Genomic DNA, 11,250 nt, shown 5'->3' on the forward strand with positions numbered 1-11,250 from the left:
TCAGCAATCAATAAGACGTGTCTCCAGAGAGCTTTGAATAGGAAAACAATGAGCCCTAGTCCCTCCAAGTTGGGGTTTCTTTGATCTTGGTCATTATGTTGGGAGTGCTACCCCATTGGGGAGACTGTTCCTTCTCAACTGACAGAATGGACAAAGTTTTACAATTGATCACACAACCACATTCACACCTTTACGAGAAAAGCAATTATATTAGTCAGGACTCTGACTTGGATATAACACAGCCTGATATAAATCAGTTAAGTAAAAAATGGAAATTTATATGACTCACACAGATGGGAAGAATATAGGAAAACTTGCATAAAACAGAAGTTCTGCAGGAACCCGGGCTTCAGAGGCAGCAACCTGGGGCCTGACACTTCCATCTACACACATCTGCTTCCCAGTGTTGATCTCATTCTCTCTTCCTGTAAGCAGGCTTCCTGCATATGGCAAGTACATGCTGACATTCTCTCAGCACCTTTGTTTCTAGGGTAAAAATGTCCCAGAAGAAATCTCATGGGCTGATTATTGTACCACTTCCTGAAGCCAGTGGGTCAGCATATTCTAATGGGCGAGGTCTTGGTCACTTGCCTCCCTCATGGTGTGCATGGACGCCTTCACCTGGAGCAGCAGAAGACTTTCCTAAAGGAAAAGGATGTGTGGGTGCTTTTACTGGGAGAGGAGAACAGACATGCTGAGTGGCTGTGGTAAAACATGATGCTCTATCTGCTCTTAGGTGCTTTGTGTCTTTTATCTTCCCCATACTTCCCATACAAATGGCATTAAATAATGTCCTGGATGCTTCATTTACTACTTAGGGCATGCGATTGGTAAAAAATATTATTCCCAAGACAAATGGACGGTAACCCAGAAGCCCCGAATTGAGATGAGAAGTTGCCTAAGGAAATACAGGGAAAGAATTGAGACAGAGACATGGAAAAGACATAAGATAAGGGCAAACTTTAATATTTATTGAGCACTTACTAAGATTTATTAAGTACTTACTCTTATAAACTTTAACCTTTCTTCACACCTCTATTTCAGAGGTGATATAACTGAAGCTTAAAGAGGTTAATCAACATTCAAAGGTCACACAGCTCCTACCTGGCTGTGTAAGGCGTTCCAGAGCCCATTCTCTCAATCAACGTTCCACATTGCCTCTCAGGTGAACTAGATGTCAAAAAGACCAAACGTTAAGCAACAAATGGGTGGGTTATTGGAGTGAGTGGTTTTTACTTTTTACTTTCATATATTTTCTAGATTTCTTTTCATGAATGTATATTACTTCTATAGTTAAAACAAAAGCACCTTATGCAGAAAACAGTGGGCTATGGCTGTGAATCTGCTCTGAACTCACTTCCAAACCCTGACAAACTTTCTTTCCCCAGCTCTGGGCCTCAGTCCTAGATCATATCTGTGTCTGCTGACAGCTCAGATTTCCTGGGATCTTTGTCTGACCTCCACCAGGCTTCCCTGGTGGCTCAGATGGTAAAGAATCTGCCTGCAATGCAGGAGACTCAGGTCTGACCCCTGAGTCGGGAAGAGTCCTTGGTGAAGGAAATGGCAACCTCCCCCACTATTCTTGCCTGGAGAATCTCATGGACTGAAAAGCCTGGTGAGCTACAGTCCATGGGGTTGCAAAGAGTTGGGTACAACTGAGCAACTGACACTTCCCAGGCAAGCAAGGGAACCAGTTTCTGGAACTAAGTTAGGTGAGAAGACTGGATCCATAGATGCAGAATCCAAAACAGAATGGAACCAGATCAGATGGCCCAGGAAGTCAAAAAGTTCCAGGGATAGAGTCCAAGGCATGGGACAAGGACAACCACCTGGGGTGAAGGAAGGGCTGACAGAGATCAGGTGAGACAGCCTGGCTGGTGCAGGAGAGGCTCCCACTCAACCAAGCTGAGGCAGAAAGTGTGAGCATCCAGGGACACTGCACCCTTTCCTCTGGGGAACTACCCCTTGCCCACTGCACACAGTGTCAACAGGGCCTGTCCCTCCTGAGCAGGGTGTTAGAAGGACTGAGGACAGATGAAGCACATGCTTGCTCGTGGGGACACTTCACTGTTTCTGATGTCACAGTCCCAGAGCTGTGCTAATTCCCATCTGACCCAAAGATTGCTTCTTCCACTTTTCCCTCAGTTAAGTGTCTGCTTAAGTTCGCCCAAGTCAGTCTCTCTTGCTTATAACCAAAGAACCCTAATAGATACAACTCTGTTTGTTTGCTCTGACAAATTAATATTATCACTTAGTGCCAAGATCTGTGCTGAGCACTGCCACATGATCAGTCGCTTCAGTCTTGTCTGACTCTGTAGCCCACCAGGCTCCCGTCCATGGGATCCTCCAGGCAAGAATATGAGTGGGTTACCATGCCCTCCTCCAGGGGATCTTCCCTACCAGGGATTGAACCCACATCTCTTAAGTCTCCTGCATTGGCAGGCAGGTTCTTTACCACTAGCGCCACCTGGGAAGCCCAAACACCCTTCTACCGAGGGCTAACCCAGTGCCCAAGACCCCACAACACCTCATGTGTTCTCATTATGTTCCCTTGAGTGTGAAACAGCCACATTCTGGTGTGTCACTTAGTGATAGCTTATGGTGAATGGTGCTGCTGGATTCGTGGTCGCTGAAGAAGATTTAACTCCAGAACCAAAGACAGTTTCAGTCACTCAGAGCTTTGTGTAGATTTTTACTTAAAGTGAAAGTGAGAGAAAAAGCTTCTGACATAGATATCAGAAGGGGACGGGAGAGTCCCTGCCTCATTAGTTTAAGCAAGGCCTTGTGTACTTCTCAACCGGCTGCTGAGAATAGATAAAAAGAATACCTCAAGGTTGTAAGAGTTCCAGCAGACCCTTTCCCAAGGCATACATCCTTAGATAACTTTGGCACAAGATTAGCCAGGGAGAACGGTTCTGGGCAACGTCCCTCAGCTAGATATACTGTTGCTGTGTAATCATGGATCTCAGGCTTGAGAAACAGGTTCCCAGTCAAGATTTGTTACAATTATAATCAATAACATAGAGCCCAAGAAAAGCATTTCCATGAATAAGACATTGTGCTGTGTGATTATTAGTTCTGGGACCTAAAGAAAGGCCAGTTCTTGGGCAAAATATATTGTTGCACAAGGCTTAAAGGAAAGCATGAGCGAGCATGTTCGCCTCCTCCTTAAAGAGGCCTAAGCTTTCACTCAGGATGTCCCAAGACTGCTGGAGATACGACTGTGGGCCCGGCAGAAGAGACGCTTCCTGGGGTGGTGCCTGAAGGCATTAGAGAAGTTCAGCTGAGTCGTGAAGAAAGCTTCATCCCAGCACCTAGCAAACTAGAAGGGGGTGGGATAAGTTTGCCGATTGATCAACGATTGCTCCCAGGGCTGGGCCACAAAAACAGAAATTTCTCCTCACCTGAGCCAGCCAGTCTCCAAGCAGCCCTGAGTGAAAGAAAGGGGTGAGATGCCCAGACTGAGAGGGTGGAACTCGAGCTGCCGAGGCCACCCCGGCACTGGAACTCAATTTAGACGTCCACTCCACCCCTTCCTCGGGCCTGATTTTAACCTCCATTAGCCCATTTGTCTCCTGTTTCCACCTCTCCTCCCTCAGACTTTTCTCCTTATGAGGATGCTAGCTCTGCCTCCTCCTGACTCCCTGGCAGAGAGACCCAGCCCTAGGCCCTCCCCTTAAGGGTGGTGCCAGCTCACCTGACCCCACCAGGTGGGCCTCGGGCCCCAAAGAGGGGAGTTCTGAGGAAGTGCTAAGTCTTCCACAGGGAATATTTAAATGTAATCATCCCTTTAAATGTGTCTTGCTGAGAAAACTGGTTCAGACTGAAAGCAGTGTGACCAAATGGAAAAAGCTTTTTAAAAAAAAAAAAGGTTACAAAAATATCAGAACTGATAGTTGCACAATGACACTCAAAGGGGGTGGAAAATTCAATTTTAGATGTAACTCAAAGTAATACTCACACGTTTCCCCCCATGCCAGCACAGCACTGGAAAGTGAAAATATCACGTGGCTGGTGGCCATAAACAGACTCTGGGTGCCCTGAACCAACAGCCAGCCCGGCACATCCACCAGCAGGTCAGCCACGTCTGGTGCCCAGTGGCTGTCTCCCATCAAATGATCCCATTTTCTGAAGTCAATGTCATTTCAGTCTGAGGCTGAAACAGCCAGTGGAGGAAGGGACACTACTGACATTTTAATCTCACTCATTGGGGGTGGGGTAAGGAGGCATAGGCCCCCTTCTCCAAGGCACGGCCCTCTTGGACCAGAGGGAGGCTCACCTTTATCTCTACCTTAGGCCTTTATGAATTATCTTAATAATCATTCATTACATAAGCAAAACATATGAGTTTTAGCAAATGAAAATGTTGATACGCAAAAATGAAAACTACACAGTTCCAACCACTCAGATTACCACTCTAGCTCCTTAGTGTATAGCCTTCCAGGTTTTTTTCCATGTACAGAAAAACTACAACAAACCTAGGCAGCATATTAAAAAGCAGAGACATTACTTTGCCAACAAAGGTCTGTCTAGTCAAAGCTATGGTTTTTCCAGTAGTCATGTATGGATGTGAGAGTTGAACCATAAAGAAGCCTGAGCACCGTAGGATTGATGCTTTCGAACTGTGGTGTTGGAGAAGACTCTTGAGAGTTCCTTGGACTGCAAGAAGATCAAACCAGTCAATCCTAAAGGAAATAAATCCTGAATATTCACTGGAAGAACTGATGCTGAAGCTAAAGCTCCAGTCCTTTGGCCACCTGATGTGAAGAGCTGACTGATTAGAAAAGACCCTGACACTGGGAAAGACTGAAGGTGGGAGGAGAAGGGGACAAGACAATATCGTTAGATGGCATCACCCATTCAATGGACATGAGTTTGAGCAGGCTCCGGGAGATGGTGAAAGACAGGGAAGCCTGGTGTGCTGCAGTCCATGGGGTCGCAAAGAGTTGGACACGACTGAGCGCCTGAACAACAAAAGCAGATTTGTACATGAATTGTTTTTATCAAAATGAAGTCGTATTTCACATTGATTTTTTCTCTCAACTTTTATTTTGAAAAACTTTTAAACCTACGGTAACTTGAAGAACTAGTATAACAAGCATCTGTAAGAATTTCATCTAGAGTCATAAGTTGGCACCATTTTGCTACATTTGTTTTGTCTCTGTGTCCCATATTGATATCCAGATGTAGACATGTATGCCTCTATATACAGATATCTAGTTAGTGATATCTACATGGATAAATATAGCAATGCAGATATATAAATATATGTTAACCATATGGAGTAAGTTGCACAGAGCACAACCCTTCCCCCGCTAAATACCTTAGCATTTCTCCTAAGAACAGCGATAGTCACCTACACCACTGCCATACAATTACCACACTCAAAAAATTTAACACTAATATAATACTATTAACTAATATATAGCCCATAGTTCCCTAATCACCCAATACTGACCTTTATAGTTAGTCACAGGTTGAGTTCTTCAGAAACCATACATATCGAGATGGAGTTTGGGGCACAAGATGCTTATCAGGCATCTTACACCTGTGAAAGGGAGCCGGCAGAAGCAGGATCAGACAGAGGAAGAAGTTGAACTTCACAGTCCTGGCAAAGCCTCATTCTACCCTAGGGGAAACTCTAGAAGGAGAACTACCCGTCAGGGTGTCCTGTATGGAGCCAGTCACTCCACGGGGCTGCCCTGGGAAGGGCCTGGCCTGGGGGGAGGAAGCTCTCTCGATGGAGCAGCTCCAAGGCGCCGGCTGCTGGCCACTCTCTGTGGTTGGGGGACCCACCTCCTGATCTCCTAGAGATGGACCTGTGTGTTCCCTTTAAAGTCTGGATCCAGTCAAAGGTCACTTGTTGCGCTAAGTTGTCACATCTCTCGTGTCCTTCATTGTAACACTTCCTCCACTATTTTTGTCCGTTAGGATATTAACACTTTGAATGGCCCAGTCATTTGGGTTGTAGAATGTCCTTCGATTTGGATTTGCCTGCTACAGAGTTTCCCAACCTTCTTTGTTCAGCCAGCAGTCTCCTTTTCATTTTAATAAATTTCATGTCGTGTAACAGCCAAACAAACTGATCCGCCGCTTCATCCAACCAGCATCCAATCCTGGACCACAAACTGCATCTGGTAGTAACGGTCCTTAGGTCTCTTTCCATCTAGTGCAATAGTCTTTTCATGTGAGTAAACCTGGTGGAGAGACCAGACCACATGTCCTGCAGACCCTGTCCTCTGAGCTGTATGACTGCTTCCTTGTGGGTGCTCTACCCGCTGACTTCCAAGTAATCAACCTGTTGGGCTATAATTTGTCATAGGTGGTGATGTGGACTTTGTGAAATACATATTATTAATACCTGATCAACATGCACTCTGGATCTTGAAGCAGGGGTCTCTCACCAAGCTGCCAGTGCTCACCGTCCCCTCTCCTGTTTTTACAGCTCCCTGTCCTCCTTCAGTATTCACAGAAGCTGATGTGCCCTGTCACACCCAAGCTCCCAGTAGGGAGCACCAGAGCAGGAGTCAGGGAGGAGGGCAGCCGTGTTCCCACCCTGAGTCTGTCCTCACCGTTCTGTGTGACTTCAGGTAACACCCCTGACCTCTCCTCTCATGGAACACACAAATACAATACTCCTTGCCCAGATTAAGCCAATGTTCAGGGAAGGTCACACATCAGCCTGCTTCTGCCACCCCTGCCCAGCTTGCCCTCCCTTCAGTGACTGGCAGGCCTGAGCTCAAAAGGCAGGAACAGAAAAAAGGCTTCAGACCCCCAAGGCTGAGCTCCAGGAGGCTGAGCTGGAACCTGCCACCAGCAGACTGACTTGCGGTCAGGCCAGGCCACCTTAGATTAGAAGGGGCCCCTCAAAGTTCAGAGGAAGAAACCCACACACGCCAAGGATTCCACACAGACCAGGTGTAAAATGACTGACAGGAAGCCGCAGTTTTAAGCTTTGGGGCCCAGGGGAAGTCCATTCCTCTCTCTCCCCAGAGTTTTAGGGGGTGGGGAGACTTGAAATGGGGAGCTACTGGAGTCTCCTAACCGGGATTCCGGTGGTTAAATAGTGTGAATATTTTTCCTGGTGGAACAGCCCTTTGCAGGTTTGCCGCCCAGAGGCCCCGTGGCCTGGTCAGATCTGTTCGTTTAGCCAGCAGAGGGTTGTTGCTTCCATGGGGACGTTTGTGCCATGTACCTCCTCTCCAGTGTGCCATAAACACCACCACTCTCTGTCGTCTCAGTTCAGTCCTGGGCTCAATTTCACTCCCTGCCCAGTCCCTGGAGGAGCTGAGATTGCAATCCCAGAGGCAGGCGCTGCTCATTTTAACGTGTCCTCCAGGCAGCAGGTGATGGCTCCAGTCTGGGAATGGAGACTCCGGTCCCCAGAAGGGGATTGCTACTCAGGATTCCAGCCTGAGTGCCCTCAGCTGTCTGCCACCACCTGTGATCTCATTCCTGGAGATTCATCCTTGAGGTTAAGCGCTGATTCCCTCAAGAATGGAGACCTATTTCCTCACTAACAGTGTGGTATAAATTGGTTCATCAAATATCAGGAGAGAAAAAAGAAGGACACTGGCATCTATTAAGAGTTTGCTCTATGCTAGGTACTGGGTATACCATCCCAGTTAGCTTCCCTGACACTGTAAGACAGATGTTATCGGCACTGTACAAACTGGAAAACCAAGACAAATTCGCTTCCCCTGAATTGCACAGACAGTAAAAACACAGCCAGTTTTGAGCTCTGATCTAAATGAGGAGCTGTGTTCCTTCCTCTCCCCATACCATGCCACCCTGAGTCCCTACTGCATGCTGGACACAGAGCTAGACACAGCCTCTGTCCTCAGCCAGTTCCCGGCCTGGCAAGAGGAGTGGTAGCTTGTGCACGTGGCCTGCACTCTGCCCTTTCTCCTTCTCCCAAAACTCAAGCCAAGGTTTTTCAAAGACTGGCAGCTACCATTGGCAGGACATGAGGTGATTTTAGGTGAAACATAACACGAACTATTTGTTTCAGAAGCTGCATATTCAGTATAAAAATATAGGTACTTCATAAATACATGTTTTCCAGGCACTGCTGCAGATGAGGCCCCAGGGGTTGGCCCTGTGAGGACCACATAAAGGCCAGAGACGGAGAGGAAATTGCTGTGTGTAAATCAGTGGGACTCTGTGCTCCTTCTGGGCAGCGGATCCTCACTCCATCTCCTCCAGGCACCTGCCCCTCCCCGGGTTGCTGAAAACAGGACTTCCTCCTCAAGTCCAGGACCCGTGAGGCTCACTGCCAGCCACACCTGGTGACCTCTCTCCCGGACTTGTTCCTCAGCCTGTCTCAGGTCAGGGGGTTGGTTTGGGAGGGCAGCCAGGTCTCTCAGGCACTGCTTCAGACCCAGCGCTGCCAAGGGGGGCATGATGGTGCAGGAAGGACTCTCCACTGCCCTTCGCCCAGTTCAGAAGGAGTCACTGAGTTTCCCACCCCCGGTCCTGGGGCCCCAGCCATCAAACATGGGCGCACACACATGCCTTCACACGCATGCACACACATGCACATATGCACTCCAGCCCTGCCATCATCACTCTTCAGCAACCACAATGCAACTAGGACAGCATTCTGGGAATTAGAGACTCCTTAGAAAGGAAAATAGCTATAAATGATTGAGAGCAGTTCTCTTGATAAGAACTCATCAGGAGGCAGAGATGTCAGTTAATTAAAAGAATAAAGTGGGATCTTCTCTGGGCCGGGGCATCACCACCAAGCCAAACCAGTGCCCCACAATCAGTGTGATTCCCAGAGCCCTTTGCAGACACTTCCTTTCCGGAAGGAAGGGAGAGCTGTGCTCCCACGGCCAGGGTTAAGGAGAGGAGAGAATAAAAGAGACAGTCAGAAGGACAGAAAGACAAGGCAGAGAGAGATGCTCCTTAAAAACTCAGCTCAGAGAAGAGGCCATGTAATCAGACTAAGAAGAGCTGACATTTCTCAAGCATTTGCCTTACAGCCCCCAGGTCCTGTTCTAAGCCCTGTAGCTGTATTATCTCATGTAACCTTCACAGCCACCCTATGGGTAGGTTCTGATATTTCCCATTCTCTATTTTACAGACAAAGGAACTGAGGCTCAGATGGGATAAATTATTTGCCGCAGGTCCTACTGGTGAGGTAGAGGGAAAGTCTACTTTCTGTGGAGACTTTGGAAACTCTAAAAAGGGCCTAACCATGTTGTTTTGTTTGAAATTGCAGCATTGAATAACCCCATTCTTTAAGACCAAACTCGTCAAAAATATCTTACTAAATTACAAACAAGTAACCCCATTTTCTGGAGAAGGCAATGGCAACTCACTCCAACACGCTTGCCTGGAAAATCCCACGGATGGAAGAGCCTGGTGGGCTGCCGTCTATGGGGTCGCAGAGACCCTATCTGTCAGCTCCTTTCCTCCCAACTGCAGGAAGGCAGGGACCGCTCTTTGTTTCCGGAGCCAAGTGTGGGGGAGGGGCACCGGCTCGGGGCGGGATGGAGGGGGGCGTGGTGCGCTGTGGGTGAAAGCAAGGAGGACGGTCACTTTTGGAGACAAACTATGAAATGAGCTCAGAGTAAAGCAGAACCATGCGTTGTCACCCTAGGGACACAGACCATCAGTCCACAAGACCAACCCTGAGTACTAATAACATGTCTAAAGACAGACTGTCTCTGTCACAGCAGGGTGGCCAGCTCTGAAAGCATAGGAAAAGGGAGTCGCCAACAGACATACTAGGCTCTCCTGAGCAGTGTCCAAGGGAAATGGTGGCTCCATTTCAGCTGATCAAAACTGGAAATGGTAACTAAGTCAAAAAGAGAAAGACAACATATGATATCACATGTATAAAATCTAAGAAATGACACAAATAAACTTATTTATGAAACAGAAACAGGTCCGCTGATACAGAGAACAGGTCTGTGGTTGCTACCGGAGTGGGTAGCCTTTCCCTTATCCAGGGGATCTTCCCAACCCAAGGATTGAACCCAGGTTTCCCTCATTGCAGGCGGATTCTTTACCAACCGAGCCATCAGGGAAGCCCTCAAAAAAAAGGGGGAGTAGGGTGTGGAATTTGAGATTAGCAGATGCAAACTATTACATATATAGGATGGATAAACAATAAGGCACAATATAGCACAGGGAACTATATTCAATATCCTGTGATAAATCTTAGTGGAAAAGAATATGAAAAGAACGCATGTATAACTGACTTTGCTGAATAGCAAAAATTAACACAATATTGTAAATCAACTATACTTCAGTAAATTTTTTGTAAATAAAAAGTCATTGTAAGGTTGGACCCCGGTGGCCATCTTGGCTTCTCCTTCCCAGTGGCCATCTTGGCTTCTCTTCCCCGGTGGCCATCTTGGCTTCTTCTCCTCTTCATTTCCCGCCGGCAGGAAAAAGTCCCACCAAACCGCTGAAGAGTCTCTGACGCAACAGCTCTCTACCGAAATCAACCCTCCCTCCTCACCTCCAGAGCGACCAACCCAGTCTCGTCACCTCGACCAACTGACCTATGAGAGACCACTACTCCAAATCTTGCCTAAAGTTATATAAGTTGCTCTCTGCCTTTGTTCCGCACGGACTTCCCCGACCTCACCCTGTTAGGTCCGGAAATCCTGCCCGGGGGCCTGGCCATTAAAGCCTGTTACATTATCTGGCGTCTGGGTTCTTTTATTTAACGTCATGGGCCGTTTTGACCTTACAGTTATCATCAGTTCAGTTCAGTTCAGTTCAGTCGCTCAGTCGTGTCCGACTCTCCGCGACCCCATGAATCACAGCACGCCAGACCTCCCTGTCCATCACCAACTCCCGGAGTTCACTCAAACTCATGTCCACAGAGTCGGTGATGCCATCCAGCCATCTCATTCTCCGTTGTCCCCTTCTCCTCCTGCCCCCAGCCTTTCCCAGCATCAGAGTCTTTTCCAGTGAGTCAACTCGTAGCATGAGGTGGCCAAAGTATTGCAGTTTCAGCTTTAGCATCAGTCCCTCCAATGAACACCCAGAATTGATCTCCTTTAGAATTGACTGGTTGGATCTCCTTGCAGTATAAGGGACTCTCAAGAGTCTTCTCCAACACCACAGTTCAAAAGCATCGATTCTTCGGCAATCAGCTTTCTTCACAGTCCAACTCTCACATCCATACATGACCACGAGAAAAACCATAGCCTTGACTAGACGGACCTTTGTTGGCAAAGTAATGTCTCTGCTTTTTAATATACTATCTGCTGCTGCTGCTGCTGCTGC

The 11,250-nt window shown here is 47.6% G+C and overlaps 1 long non-coding RNA gene across 1 annotated transcript in view; it reads left to right on the forward strand.

The window, feature by feature from the left end:
* The window catches only part of LOC148774421 (uncharacterized), a 30,435-nt gene extending 20,981 nt beyond the window's left edge, over positions 1-9,454 (forward strand). Inside the window, exons 2-4 of the long non-coding RNA XR_016035927.1 lie at positions 1,047-1,221; positions 6,446-6,590; positions 8,066-9,454. This is a non-coding gene — a long non-coding RNA (uncharacterized LOC148774421). The remainder of the gene's footprint in view (positions 1-1,046; positions 1,222-6,445; positions 6,591-8,065) is intronic.
* Positions 9,455-11,250: the final 1,796 nt, after the last annotated feature.

The sequence above is a fragment of the Moschus berezovskii genome, chromosome 22 (genome assembly GCF_049115385.1).
Source record: "Moschus berezovskii isolate FMDL1 chromosome 22, NW_MosBer_1.0, whole genome shotgun sequence".
In the NCBI taxonomy this organism is placed as follows: Eukaryota; Metazoa; Chordata; class Mammalia; order Artiodactyla; family Moschidae; genus Moschus; species Moschus berezovskii.